We start from the raw sequence: 16,378 nt of genomic DNA on the forward strand, positions 1-16,378 counted from the left end.
AACCATTTATAAATATCAAGGACATTGAAAATGGCTTCTCCTGTAGTGTGCGACTGAAGAGGCCGGCAAAACAGGACATCCTCCTCAATCGCCTTGTCCCGCAGATACCTGACATAGGTGAGGAGCTGTGCCTGCCCAGCAATATCAGTGGATTCGTCCAGCTGCAGCGCGTAGTAAGGACTCTTTTTTACGAACTCTATCAGTTGCTCTCTGATATCATTGGACATGTCTACAATTCTCCTAGTGACTGTGTCATTGGACAGGGATATTGCACTGAGTTTGGCTGCTGCACTATCGCCTATCATTATTCTGCACGTCTTGTGCTGCCGGCAAAATGAGAGTCTCGGCGATTGTATGCGGTTTACCCAGTTTACCGATTCTTTTGGCCACTACATACGATGCCTCCAAACACTGTTTAGACACAGTGCTGTGTACTGAAATGGTTGCCTGTTGCTGATGGAGGCCATCAAGCTTTCTTTTAAAATATTCAGGCGGTTCATTTTTAATGCCAGCATGCTTTGTTTCGAGGTGCCTTTTTAATTTGCAGGGCTTCATACTGTCGTTTGCCAGCACCTCAGCACACACGACACACTGAGGTCTCAGATCAGCCGTGACTGTAAACCCAAACTGCACCTCACGTAAAACTGAACCTCACGTTTTATACGTTTGCAGCCTCTGAAACTTCCGTCCGTCATGAAAATTAATTCAGATGGTTTGATTTTCTGCATTTTTCGCATCCGTAGCAAATATTTTGAGGGGTGTTTTTGACAATTGAGAGCCACCAAATGACGAATATGAAAAAACGAATACGACAGTTTCGGACTCAGTCAGGGTGCAAGGACCTTAAACTTTTGAGGCTTGCGCAGCTTCTCGAGGAGAAATCAAACAAATGAGCGCCGTTTTCTAAAGTCTATGAGCGCAGCACACACAAATAAACTCAACTGACATACTGCAGTTAAATTTCAAAATGTGGTGTTTTTATATTTATAACATTTGAATACAGTTCAGCAACATACATCACACGACCTGACGACCAAGAGAGCTGACAACTGACCATCACTTAATTTACCATCACCTCGCGATTGAAAATGTGACACTGATATGACAGTTCAACAAACAAGTTAATAATATTAAGTCACTTACATTTTAGACGAAATAATGACTGTTTTGGTCTATTTTAGCAGCGAAAATAGATCCGATAAATCCAAATAAAGATCACAACATAGCGCATCTCACAGCAACACTCAATCGTGTTTTGAATGATTCAGTGTTTTGAACAAATCGTTTGAGTCAAAGATTCAATGACCCATTCACAAACATCTGTCTCATTCTTGATGAATCGGCCGTTTGAACGAATCGTGAATGAACGACTCAATGATCGCTTAATAAAACCGCTTATCACCTGCATTTGCGCTCACTATCGACAAACCAATCAAATTTGTTCAAAACTTTTTTTTAAATCAGTCCAAACACATTTTAATTTTATTCAGGAGTTATGTATATACAAAACTATAACTTTTTATGACAGTAGTTTAGTGAAAATTTGCAATTTTTTTTTTCAGTTTTTTTTCCTCCCATCCTGTAGCCTACTCGCGCCCCCCCGGGAGAGCCCCACCGGTTGAGAACCACTGCACTAAATCATCCAGTGGGTATTCCTTTTCAGAATCACGTGCCAACAAATCATCAATCATAGACTCCTTTTCAAGGAGACGTAAATGTTCCTCCACTTTTGCTGATATTTTCCTTCTTTTAGTTCTTTCTGAACACTCCATTATTTCTAAAAAAAAAAAAAAAAAAAAACCATTTTGTTTTTAGCTATGATTACAGGGGATCGGGAATGACAAACTCTAGAGTACAATTGCAAATAATATAGTTTGTTGAAGCTGGTATTAATGTGACTGATTTTACCAACTGTTCTTCTAGTATCCCTCAGTGTGATCAGCTCACAACTTTTTTTAAATATTGAGATGTAACGTTAGCCTACCATCTCTCTCGTTCTGTAGTGTGTGCTGCGCTCACATCCAGCACTTATCTCAGCCAGTTTTTGCATCCTCTGGCCACGGGAGCGCACTCAGAGAAGCGGAGTTTACTCATTTATCTACATAAACGTTTATTTAAATGTGTTTATAGGTCAGTGACAAAAATGGTGCGGCAAGATGATAAATTTAAAAATATTTTTAAAACTTGTTTTAAAAGCATGCGTCAGGTATGTTAAAATGTATATAGTGTATTTGTGTTGATTTTATGTAAATAAAAATGACATTTACACCATTTTTTACGAAAGTTAAGAATGAATGTACCTGAAAATGAAAAATAATAAATATTTTATCCACCTAGATGGCATGTAAACATTCTCATAGAAATAAATACTTCATTTTAAAATATCAAACGAAAAATTATTTTTTTAGAGTTACGTCTAAATGTAAATTTTAATGTGTTTTTGCTAGATTTGGTGGGACATATGCTGAAAACACCTCTGTTTTCTAAATAATCTTTGACAAATTATGTAAAAATTGTTAAAAACTATGTTATTACACTAAACTAGGTGAATACATTTTAGTCCACATCAATTTTTCTGTATATAATTATATTTTTATGAAAAATACTGGTTACACCAATTGACACAAATGGGTTACACCACCTGACCAGATTGCTTCTACAGTCAAAATCCATTGTTTGTTGAAGAAATTGACACTGAAAATCAAGCATGAGAGTCAACAAGTTCAGCTGAATTGGTTTTATTTTTTTTTTGGTACTGAAAAACTGTCTGACAACAAGAAATCATAGTGATGAACAAATTCATGTCTTGTGTTGTAATTACAGTTAGGAAACAATATCTGATAACAAATCATCAGAGTGATGAACAGTCAACTCATGTCTTGTATGAGTTAAGGAACAATATCTCATAACAAGAAATCACAGTGAACTCATATCTTGTATTCTAATTACAATTACAATAACTGGTAACAACAAATCAGGGTAAAATCATATCTTCAAAAATGTTGTGTATGTGCATGTGTAATTAGGCATGGGGTGAAAGGGAATGTGTGTTTAGGAGCCTGAGTGTACTTTGACTTTCCATTTAAGTCTTATTCCTGTCCAGAAAAGTGTGTAAGTGTGACAGAAGATTTCCAGGCTGTGTGTGCTTGGAACTGCTTCCAGTCCTCAGTCATGAGTTTTGAATGACGTGAGTTCAAAGGTTCTGGCTCAGATATTACGTGCAGCACATCGGACACATAGTAGAATAGGAGATCAGGTGGATGAGGCCAGCGGAAGACATTCTTCCCACCCAGTTGTTGCATGCAGCTCACTTCTACTTCTTCACCCACCACCTGGATGACCTGTCCCACGAAAGGCTTACTGTCATATCTGACCAGAATGAACTTGCCTTGCAGATCTGGCAAACAGTTGGTAGCTGTTGAGGGGAGGTTCTCTGATAGGTTGCGGAAATCTACTGTAGATGGATCATAGCACTTGCAGATACCAGGTCTTGCACAGAAACATGAAATTTCCCTCCACTGAATTGCAGCTGGTTCTGTAGAGGTTACTTGATGAATCTTCAGTGTACCTTTCACAGCTGGGACATTTTTTGGGACAGATTCATCATACTTTGCGATGGCTTCCTCCGATATCCAATAGTATTTGATGGTAGAGTGTTGATCCTTCAGGAATTTATAAAGTTCCTCAGCTGTTTGCAACTCAGTGCCTCTTTGGACTGCTGTATCTGCAATGCGCTTTACAGCCCCACCTACTCCATCAGGAGCTCCTTTCCCATGTGATTTCTCACTAAAGTTCCAAGTGACCTTTTGGAAGCCAGATAAAAAAGGCACTGTGCTGAGTAGATAAAAATTTTTCTTGTTCCTGTATTGGGTCACTGGTCCATCACTGATGATATGTAGAGTACAAGGCGGTGTGTTACATTTGGCTATGGCGTCCCTCAATACAGGCTCCATGTGTGCCCATACAGCACGTTCATCATGGCGGAGAGAGGGAGATAGAGTGGCATAAGAGAAGGATGATGAGGCCGTATACACCACACAGGTGTGGATTGTAACCTGCTTGCGGCTGCCACCGAAGTGGAAAGCCTGAATTTCACTGCTGAGCTTACAGCCATAGTTCTCAGAAAAGTCTACATGAATGCAGACTTCATCCTCACGTAGTGTTTCTTTCAGCTCTCTGAGTGTTTTGGCTTGGTGGAGCCAATTGAAATGGTGCTTAGCTAGAGAGTCTAGCTTCTTGTTGAGCAAAGCCAACAGATCTTCACACTTTCCGGTTTGTGTGACTTTTGCAAAGTTAGTGAAGGTGTTCTCTTCTTCAGATGTGACTACTCTGGACCACTGCTGCCATGTAATTTCAGTATCCTCCAGAGGTCCTTCAAACTCAATCTTGTTGTAGCAGCACTTAGCACAGGTGCGATACATGCAATGCTTGGTGGTAGTATTGCATGCAATAACTGCTAGCAACTCTGAAATACTGTTTGTGAGAAGAATGCCTTTCTGGTGCAATCTGTCCACAAGCAGCTCGACATTCTCATGGTCTATGCAAGCACATGTATTTCTGTCAGTGTCTTTTGCTGGTGTTACATAAAAGGGGCAGTATCTCACAAATTGTCTATATGACAATTTCAGGTGTCTCTTGACTGTTGCATTGTACTGTGCATGAAGATCCTTCAGTGAGTGAAGCAGTACTCTCCTCTGCTGCTTTAACATTTAACATCCATAACATTTTTGTGACATGACAAGCTGACCTCAACTCTCCTGCCTATAATATATTTGTGTATGATTGTCAGTGCCAAGGGAAAGAAGGAGATGGAGAAGGAGAAAGGGAAAGGGAGAGCATGCAGGAAGAACCAGGTGAGGAAACAACAACAATAAATTGACACATAGTGAATAGTGGCAAGCAAAACAGTAACTACTCATACTCCTATACTAACTTATTGGCATTAAGTAGCCTATATTACATTTACTTTTTGTAACATATTTTTTGTTTTTGTGTGAAAAGAGGGTGGGTGGTGGCAGTGGGTGCTCAGCACCCCTAAAGCTCTGACCCTAGAATCGCCCCTGGACCACGTCCCTAATTTACGATCGCCTTTTGAGAGAGGCATGTTCTGTGCGCGCACTTTGGCGGTGTGCCAGTCAGAACGAGCGCTGCACCGAGTTCCTTTTCAGGATATATTGTGCTTATAACTCTTTTTAACGTCAAGCACGTCCTGCTCTTTATATTCTCATTAATACATTTCATCACTCTGAAGTGTCAACAATGCAATGTTGCTGCGATATACGATATAGCAAAGTCTCTAACGATAGACTTTTTATTTCGTGGTAATATCGTCATATCGCCCAGCCCTACATTGAACACTTGAAAATAGTTCCAAATAGTAGGTTAGTTTATATTACATCTATAATCAGCATCATAAACTAGTGATATTTGACTAAACTGGCCCCTAAAAGAAAGGCTTGTAATAGGAGTCAAATGGTGTAACCGGTTACACCATTTGACATTTCAATTTAAAATCAAATTTGACAGGTATTATCATGGACACCTATTCAAGCACATGGCCTTGGTGGAAATATTTCAAATGTAATTTTTAAAGTTAATACACATTTTTATAATAATGATGAATTATCAATGTATTTGTGGGGTCATACCATTTGACATGTATACCTAAGAATACCTGACCATACCCTAAAAATGTCAAATTATCTCATATTTTAAAGACAGTTACTAACTTTTGCATGCAGCACTTAGTCTCACCAGGGGTCATTCTCTGTGATATAATTTCCTGTCACATGGTCTTCTTGCTCAATATTAAAAAAATGGCTCCTTGAATGGTGGTTACACCACCTTGACACTTCACGAATTTGACTTGACTCCTATGATTCCCCAAATTATTTATAATATTCAGAACAATGGTGTTCAATTTATTTTTATATACTATTAAATTGTTCTAATGTAAGATTATGCCAAGCTAGCTGATATGGGGTTTTATTGAGAATTGCACCTTTTTTAAACAAGATGAATTATTTGGTACAAAGTTTTTACGGTTACACCACATTGACATTTTTGCAATCAATCCCCAAATATTCTCTCAAAATTCATTAAAACCATACATTTTAAACTTGGTCCTCAAAAGAGAGAATGTATGCAATTAATTTGCTAATTTATTTTACAATTTTAACCCTTTTAAATTGAATTAAACTATATGGACACAAAAAAATGAGCGTCACGTCATTGACCCATATACCTCACCATTTGAGCTAATTCACTATAATCCTCAGAGAGTCAAAACAATAGAAGAATGGAAAGAGTGTGTGAGTGAAGGTGGTTGTGAATGTGTGTAGATGTGTGTTAGTTACAGGATCGTAGAATGACACCGTTCCTCTGTCATAGTCCAGATAAACTCTCACACGATCAACCTTCCGTTTAACACGAAAACCAGAACCTATATACCGTCCTGACATATGATACTCCACACTCCAGACATCAGTGTTAAAGAATTCACACCCCTTCCCCTGGTTTGATGCTGTATTTACTCCAAGACACCAGCGTTGACTCTGTTTAACCTCCACATCCCAGCAGTGTGTTCCTGAGTTATAACCCTCTGAACTCAGAACACAGGGATAGAAGTCAAATCTCTCTGGATTATCTGGAAGAGGTTGTTTGTTCCTGCAGTTTCTCACACTGGTCAGATCATCAGACAGGATAAGCCATGGATTTGCAGTGTTTGGATCCAGAATCACAGGACCTGATGAGACACAAATCAACAGATGCTTTAATTCTGATGATCATATAATGATCAAGAGTGAACCCAACACTTATTATTATGAATTATGACACTCATCCTGTTGATCAAACACATCAGACATCTCCGATCCTCTGAATAGTTTCATTTTTATCATCGGTGTTTAACGGCATAAACTACAAACATTACATGTGTGATTTAGACATTTGTGTCCATCAAGAGAAACTGATACTTAGGGAAAGTTAAAATAACAATTAAAGCTGCAAGCAGCAATGAAAGGGCCCTGGCATCCATGCCACCACCACCCGGTGGCTTTAGGAGAAAAGAGCAAGGGGGGTGTAATGCCACACCAGCAGAGGGAGCCCTCACCTGAATTCTGACTGTGTGCCACTCCCTCTGTTCACTCTACAGTCACTTCCTGTTTGGCAGCCATTTTAAGCATGGCATGACCAAACAGGTATTGCGAAGTATTGCCAGTTCTACTGCCTGTTTACTTTGTGTATGACCATTTGCCTGCTTTCTCTGATTACTGATTATTGGATTTCCATTTTTGACTTGGTCGCCTGTTTGGATTGTTTTTGTGTTTGACCATCTTGCCTGCCTTTACGACACCAGCCTTTGGATTACCCCTTTAACCTGTTTGCCTGTTGGACTGTTTTTGTGGTTTTGACCCTTTGCCTGGCTTCACGCTTCTTTTGGACTGTTCCTAATAAACTTCAGCACATGGATTCCAACTCGGCTTCCGCCTCCTCATTACAGTGGGCAATATGCATTTAAGTATATAAATATAGGAGGACAATGTCAGTTATTTGTATTTGCCACACTTCCTGCTACCAGCTGGTGGTTGGGCAAAGAATTGGCCTATTTGATCTATCCCTTCACCGTTACACTGACTTGGTTGATTAAAGGGATAGTTTACCCAAAAATGAAATTTATTCCATGTTGTATATTTATTTCTAGTTGTATAAGACTATCTTCTTTCAGACAAACACAATCAGAGATATATTTAAAAATATCCTTAGTCCTTCAAGGTTTATAATGCTTGTGACTGCCCAAATTTTGAAAACAAAAAAAAGAGCATCCATCCATGAAAAAATTAATCCATATGACTCCAGGGGGTTAATAAAGGCCTTCTGAAGTGAATCGATGCATTTGTGTACGACAAATATCCTTATTTAAAACTTTATAAACTAAAATAACAAGCTTCCAACGCGACAGCCATAAACATCCGACCTATGTCTGAAAAACGTTAACTTCCGTTAACTACACAATGACATGACGTACTACGAGTTATAGATTATTATTATTATTTTTTAATGGATGATGCATGTTTTGTTTTTTTTTGTCTTCAAAATTTGGGCAGCCATTCACAACCATTATAAACCTTGGAGGACTAAGGATATTTTTAAATATAATTGGTAAACTATTTAGCCTAGGCTACTAAAACAAACAACTTCCTGTTTCATGGCGTTAATTGCACACATTAGCACTTAGCTAAGTGTTCTAGCATGTTTGGTACTTCGTGGCATATTGAAATGTGTTTCTGGGAGTGAATTACAGTGTAAAGCATGCCATTTCCTGTTGCCAGCAGGTGGCGCTATGACTAACTGAATATTGGCATGTAGCTGTCTTCAGGCCAGGACTCTTATCACACGTGAAGTTTGGGGCAAAAACCTCTTGTGACATGGCAAAACATCAGACTTTGTCAGGCCGCTACGGACACGCCCCTCAAGATCTTTGCAATTTAACATCACTAATTGGCCTTAAGATTAGACAGACCAAATATGATGTTGATCTGATTAAATCTCTATAAGGAGGTAATCACAGTGTAAAACATGACATTTCCTGTTGCCCACAGGTGGCACTATTACTATAACTGAATATTGACATGTAGTGTGACGTGACTACCAAATTTCATACTTGTATGTGAAACGTAGCGCAAGCACAGATGGTGTGAAAACCCTATTGTAATTGCTTGGTCTATTATTCTTCTTCTCTGAAATTTATCAGATTTTTGAGGGCTTAAACATGCTCGAAAACTCATGAAACTTTGCATGCGCGTCAGAAGTGGTGAAAATTTACATCTGACATGAGTTTTAAAATTAGGTGTGGCAAAATGGCTCGATAGCGCCACTTACAAAATTTCAGTTTCACTACGTTTCACGTACAGGTATGAAATTCAGTAGACACATGTAACAGCCCAATACCTACAAAAAAGTCCATGGGTGCAAAATCTGAAAACCCAACAGGAAGTGAGATATTTTGAATTTTCTCTGTAAAATGTTTGCAGTTTTTGCCATTTACATGTTGTACTTTAACGAACTCCTCCTAGAGATTTTATCAGATCAACATCATATTTGGTCAGTCTAATCTAAAGGCGTTTGCGATCTATCCATCCATCCATCAGTTTGTGTCATGAAGCACCTTTAATTATCCACCCATCCATCATTTCCAGTGTATGTGTAAGAGCACAGATCTTCTGCCGTCAGACTCACTGTTTTGGACGATGTCCTGCATCTTCTTCCAGACTCTGAACGGCAGGTTGCCCAAGTAACGTGGCACATGAATCAAAGCTCCAGAAGCCATCTGTGGATCTGACTGTGAGCTCTGAACTCTGGAAGAACATTCAGGAGTCAGAACTGCAGTGGCTTTGGATCAGAACCAGAGAGACCAGAGATAGGAGCAGATCACTCACCTTTCCATTGAGACTGGAAACTCCTGCAGAACAAACACACCATTTATCATCAAGAACTCAATCAATGAACCAATGATCAACCAATGATCTGAAATCAGACCTTCAGAAAGCAGACGTCATTGGCTTTCATCATCTCCTCCATGTCTTTGATTGTGTGTGAAAGAGCTGAGATGTGTCTGTTCATCTCCTCCAGCTTCTCCTTCATCATCCGCTTCTTCTGCTCCTCTTCCTCCCTCAGTGCAGTGATTGTAGCTTCTTTTTCATCTCTGAGAAACTGATGAAGCTTCTCAAACTGCTGTTTAATCTGACACTCTGTGTGCTCAGCTTGAGACTGAAATCAAATCACATTCACTTCAATCATCTCAATCAACACATCTCAACACTAAACATCATTCATATCAGAGATAAACTCAGATACACAACATTTAATGGATCCAGAAGCAGATCGCTGCTCATCATTTACAGAAATAATAAACCGGAATCAAATATATTAAATATATCAGATCATAACTGTATAAAGTGATCCTACAGCTGTGATGAAAATGACCCTTGATTCTGTTTCCTCACCTCGATGTGTTGAACTGTTTTCTCAAACTCTCCTTTAATGTTTTTCTTGTGTTGAAGTTTCTCTTGTAAGGACTTCAGTGCTGTATTGAGCTCCTCCTAGAATTTAACAAAAGTACATAAAACACCAGATTACAGTGGAGAAGAAGGGAAGACAATACAGTCATGCTGTTAAAATGTATTTGCCCTATCCTGATTTCTTTGTTTTTGTATACATCTCATACTAAATTGATTCAGAAATTTGAACCTACTATAAAACAAAGCTAACCTGAGTAAACACAAAGTACAGTCCAACTGTGCCTGTGTGAAATGTATTAAAATTTGCATTAAAATATTAAGATGAATAAGTGTCCCCAACTAAGCAAGCCAGAGGCAATAGTAGCAAGGAACCTAAACTCTATCAGGTGACAAAATGGAGAAAAAAAACCTTGGGAGAAACCAGGCTTAGTCGGGGGGCCAGTTCTCCTCTGGCCAACAAACAAACAGTGTATGATTATGATCCAGGTGTCATTACAGGTCAGAAGTCAGATTGGGATCAGAATATTCAAAATATTTAATCCAGTTCCATCCAGCTGAGGATCGCATTCATCACGCAGGTATGGACGGTTGTTGAGGAACTGTGCCACTGGCTGTCGTGTCGATGAGGCCTTCACAGTGGATGATCTAGTTGACTCAATCTCTGCTGACACTTTAGGGCTGTGTTGTTGTTGTGTCTAGGCGCAGGTCCTTCATCTGGGGCCTGTACCATGAAGCCAGATTAGCTGGCTAGCCAGGTAAATTTCAGATTAGTTTGCTCCAATACTGGGTTTTAGGTACCATGAAAGTGACTTAGCTTTTAGCGGTGTTCATCACCATAGTAACTTATGCTCCATGGCTAACCTGCTCTGGGGCAGGTTTTGTTCTGTGAAAGAGATCTGAAACCGAAATTGGACCAATCAAATGTGAGCAAAATGACTCAGGATTAAAGTTGACAGAGAAAGTTGATGAACAGCATCATGGTACCAACACAGCCAGATTAGAGTTTGATCAACTACCATCATGGTACAGGCCCCTGATCTGGATATGACCCAGATCCGGTTAGCAACGGTAAACCACGAAATAAACAGAGAGACTAATATTAGTGTAAATGCCATTCTTTTAATGATGTAACGAGTACATCTGGTGTTATGGGAAGTGTTCCCGTTTTCAGCTGACTTAAAGCTAACAATTATTTTACATTATTTTGATTATAGAAATTGATAATGTGCTGTGCATGCCAGGTTGAAGAGATGTGTTTTCAGTCTAGATTTAAACTGATGTCTGTGAAGAATTACAAATCTATTTCAAAGGCTCATGAACTCATTATCTTCAAATGGAAAAAACTCGGTACAGTATCAAACCTTCCCATTGCTTCCCATTAAGGGGGTAATTAGTTATTCACATGTGATAGCTGTCAAAAACTGTATTTCGTGTTTACTAGGGATGTGTCATGATCACCGTCTGTTCCTGTCAGTTCCTGGACTCCATTTCCCACAATCCTCCCTTCCAATCACATGCACACTCCACTCCAATCACCAATTGCCACACACACCTGCAGATCATTACCTGGACTATAAAAGACTCACACACACACCACCTCATTGCGAAGTCTTGTTAACCCTTGTTGCAATTCTGAGCGTTTATTTCCTGTCTGCCTGTTTGTTTCCGATCCTGTCTGTTACCTGTTATCGACCCGTTGCTGCCTACCTTTGATCCTTGCCTGGTATACTGTTCTGTGAGTGTTTTCTGCCTGCCCTGACTATTGCCTGTATCCTGACTACGATTCTGCCTGTCCCTGCTGTTCCTGTTTGCCCCTGCTTTGACCCTGCCTGTACGACCACGTTCTTTTATAATAAAGCTAGCAAATGGATCCCCGCCTGAGTCTCGCTTCGTTACAGAAGACTTCGCCAACACATGGATCCAGCGGCTTTCCTGGAGAACACTGGCCCGGTATGAACATTGCACAATTATTATTATGGCTCAAGCAGGGCACCCGGTCGTTGGAGGAATACATCAGAGAATATTTGGATGTTGCATATGGTTCAGATCTGCCAGACTGTGTACTGATAGACTTTTTCTGTGAGGGTGTTAATCAGCCACTTAAGACACAATTGATTCGTGAGGGACCTCGTTCCTCTCTTAGTCATTTTTTGGAGTTTGCTTTAATGACTGTGGGCTCTCCATTTACTGTGGGTGTCGCGGAGAAATACGACACCTCGCCGAATCATGTAATGGCCGCCGCGCCAGAGAACACGCATAAAATGGCGGCCACCAGTACTACAACACCAAGTCAAGTCTCCGCTGATCTTCGTGAGCCAAGTCAAGTCCAAGTTAAACTTCCTGAGTCACGTCCCATCTCCGCTGATCTTCTAGAATCACATCACGTCTCTGGATCTGTTTGGGAGCAGAGTGGGTTGCGTTCCAGTGTGGCTGATCCACCGCTGACTTCAGTACGAGCGGCTGGCATTCCTAAGCCTCCGCCGGCCGCTACGCCATCAAGTTCGTCTGTTGCAACGCCCTCAAGTTCGTCTGTTGCAACGCCCTCAAGTTCGTCTGTTGCAACGCCCTCAAGTTCGTCTGTTGCAACGCCCTCAAGTTCGTCTGTTGCAACGCCCTCAAGTTCGTCTGTTGCAACGCCCTCAAGCCCGCCGGTGACAACGCACTCAAGCCCGCCGGTTGCAACGCACTCAAGCCCGCCGGTTGCTACGCACTCAAGCTCGCCGGTGACAACGCACTCAAGCCCGCTGGTTGCAACGCACTCAAGCCCGCCGGTTGCAACGCACTCAAGCCCGCCGGTGACAACGCACTCAAGCCCGCCGGTTGCTACGCACTCAAGCCCGCCGGTTGCTACGCACTCAAGGCCGCCGGTTGCTACGCACTCAAGCTCGCCGGTTGGTACGCACTCAAACTCTCTGGATGCTATGGACAAGAGGGCCGCTTTGCCAGTGCCCACGGGCAAGATGGCCGCTTTGCCAGTGCCCACGGGCAAGATGGCCGCCCCTCCAGTGTCTGTGAACATAGGGGTCGTTCCAGCCAGTGAGTCCGCTCCAGAGCCCGCTCCAGCCCGTGAGTCAGTCCCAGAGCAGCCCGCTGCCGTCCCAGAGCAGCCCGCTGCCGTCCCAGAGCAGCCCGCTGCCGCCCCAGAGCAGTCCGCTCTTCCTGATACGGCCACGGAGGCCGTCACCGAGCGCCTTGCCCTGCCGGCGCCACCCGAGCTCCTTATCCAAGAAACCACCACGGACTCCGTTGAATTCCCCAAGAACTTTTTTGGGGGGGGCCATGTACCTGAGGGTGGGGAGCTTGTGGGTGGGGACCCTGCACGGCCGCGATCATCAGCGGCCTCCGAACTGCTTGAGCTTGTGGGTGGGGACCGCCTAAGCCACCTGACCTGCCGTGGTTGCCCGAGCTACCTGACCCGCCGTGGCCTCCCGACACTCCTGACCCGCCGTGGCCGCCCGTGGCACCTGACCCGCCGTGGCCGCCCGTGGCACCTGACCCGCCGTGGCCGCCCGTGGCACATGACCCGCCGTGGCTGCCTGAGTTCCTGGATCTGCATTGGAGACCCTGTTCCTGTCTACGTCTCCAATGCACCCACCCACCCTCCCTATCTGTGCCATTTACGCCGCGAGGACGCGCCTTCCGGAAGGGGGGCGTTATGTCATGATCACCGTCTGTTCCTGTCAGTTCCTGGACTCCATTTCCCACAATCCTCCCTTCCAATCACATGCACACTCCACTCCAATCACCAATTGCCACACACACCTGCAGATCATTACCTGGACTATAAAAGACTCACACACACACCACCTCATTGCGAAGTCTTGTTAACCCTTGTTGCAATTCTGAGCGTTTATTTCCTGTCTGCCTGTTTGTTTCCGATCCTGTCTGTTACCTGTTATCGACCCGTTGCTGCCTACCTTTGATCCTTGCCTGGTATACCGTTCTGTGAGTGTTTTCTGCCTGCCCTGACTATTGCCTGTATCTTGACTACGATTCTGCCTGTCCCTGCTGTTCCTGTTTGCCCCTGCTTTGACCCTGCCTGTACGACCACGTTCTTTTATAATAAAGCTAGCAAATGGATCCCCGCCTGAGTCTCGCTTCGTTACAGGATGCACTGATAACAAGCTCATGTACTTGTACTCGTACTCGTAAAATACCCCCGATACCAAAGACCGATACCTCACGTGACGTAACTGACAGAATTGTACGTGCACAGAGACACCGACGGCAGCAGCAGATACAATGTCAGTCTCAGAGGTGTGGAAATACTTCACAATTAATGATGACAACACACATTGCAAACTGCATGCTTTCAATCACAATTCGTTATCGATTAGTGAAGGCGGGATAGGCGGAATCGCGCTGAATGACACAGACCAGAAGCGCTCTCTCTCGTGTAAATTTCTTTTTATATATATATATATATATTGGTAATTATGAATTATGAACCCTTTGAAGGTTATTGGGCACTGAAATGTTTGTTCTTTAAGTTTGTGACAAGCACATAAAAATGACTTTTTTCATCAGAGTAATAATAAAGAATCTGTCCTACATTCATTAGTCTCACTGTGTTGTGCTTAGAAAACTGCAACATCACCAAAAAAAAAAAAAAAGAGAGAGAGATTAATAAATGTATAGGTATCGGTATTGACGAGTACTAGAAAAAAAGTATCGGTACTCGTACTCAGTCCTTAAAAAATGGAATCGGTGCATCTCTAGTGTTTACTAAAGTTGCCTTTGTTTGAAGATCTAAAACTATTTTAGTATGAGACACAAAAACAAATCAGGTTGGGTAAATACTTTTTAACAGCACAGTAAATGTCATATTAAGTTGATTAAAACAGCAGAGAAATATTGAGTGCATGAATGTGATATTCGTGTTTATGACTAATTATTGTTTTTCATATGTGAAACGAGACATTTGTCTAACCTTATATGATGAAACAACTTCACTGACGGGTCTGCATTTGTGATTGTCGTGTTGTTGTGAAGTGAAGCACACTAAACACACAGGCTGTTTGTCCTCCAGACAGAAGAGTTTGAGTTTCTCACTGTGTAAACTGCAGATCTCCTCAGACCCTGATGAACGTCTCTCATTTCTCTCCTTCAGGAACGACTCGCACAAGTTTTTTAATGCCAGATTATATGGTGGTTCTTCTCTTGAGGATCTTCTCCTGCAGACAGGACACTCCTGAGTTTTCTTGATTCTCCAGAACTGTTGAAGACACTCTTTACAGACACTGACTACATGATAAAAGAACAGGAGCCTTGAAGATTTCACAGCACACGGGACAAATATAATCATCTTCAGCTGCTGAAGCCATTCTCACTCTTTGAGCTGCAGCAGTCTAAACTTTCAACTTTTACTTTTACTTTCTGAATGACGGTTTAAGAAAATAATCACCATTAGAATCACAAAGATCTGCTGTCTGTTTAGAAACAAACTTGCCCAAAATTCTTCTTTAAAGCATTTTTCTTCATTCTTCACTGATCGCTGTTTCTTTATTGCTTTTGTTGAGACACAAGAGCCAGTTTGACAGAAAAGAGACAGTCTCTTCCTGGTTAATGTTGTTATGATCACATGGGTGTGTTCAAGCAGGTTAGACGACACCACCAGGATTTCTTCAAGTTCATTTTTAACAAAATGCATTCAAAATTAAACACCATTAATACTCTCTCAAATATAAGTCTAAAAACATTAGATCAAAAAGAACACATAAGGGAACACAAATATTGATAATAAAAACAGGCAATTTATTTTTGTGTCTTATTGGTAACACTTTACATTAATGTTCCCTTAGAAAAGGTTTTATAAAGGTGTTTGTTAATGAGTAATAAGTCATTTACAAATGCATTATAAATCATTAATAATGCAGTTATAACTGCATGAATAAAAAGGGCGACTTTAACGCAGTACCTGCCAAATAGTGAGCCGTTTTTAACTCACATGTTATAAATGCTTAATAAATGTATTTATTAACACTTATTTAACTCAAAACCAGATTCCTGGTTTATTTCATGATGCAGCAAAAATTGACTATCATAATTAGACTGAAGGGTGTTGTATTTGTGCTTTTCTTATTAATATCTCATGACTGCCACTTTTCTTACTATTTTGCTTACCAGAAGTTTCTGTCTTACCCATGATACTCTCCAAAAAGGTCATGATGCCTATCCACAACAGTGTATGAAAACTGATTTCTTGTTTTTTAAAGATGAAATTCCAACTAGAGGTCGACCGATATATCGGTCGGCCGATATATCGGGCCGATATTTGTCTTTTTTAATATATCGGCATCGGCCGATATCCGTGTTTAGTAGCGCCGATTTAAAGCCAGGCACGTCCGCGGGCAGCCCTG

At 41.5% G+C, this 16,378-nt stretch overlaps 1 pseudogene; it reads right to left on the reverse strand.

Annotated features, from left to right (window-relative positions):
• Nucleotides 1-2,722: 2,722 nt before the first annotated feature.
• On the reverse strand, nucleotides 2,723-15,572 carry LOC127508820 (E3 ubiquitin-protein ligase TRIM39-like; annotated as a pseudogene).
• Nucleotides 15,573-16,378: the final 806 nt, after the last annotated feature.

The sequence above is a fragment of the Ctenopharyngodon idella genome, chromosome 3 (assembly GCF_019924925.1).
Source record: "Ctenopharyngodon idella isolate HZGC_01 chromosome 3, HZGC01, whole genome shotgun sequence".
Taxonomy (NCBI): Eukaryota; Metazoa; Chordata; class Actinopteri; order Cypriniformes; family Xenocyprididae; genus Ctenopharyngodon; species Ctenopharyngodon idella.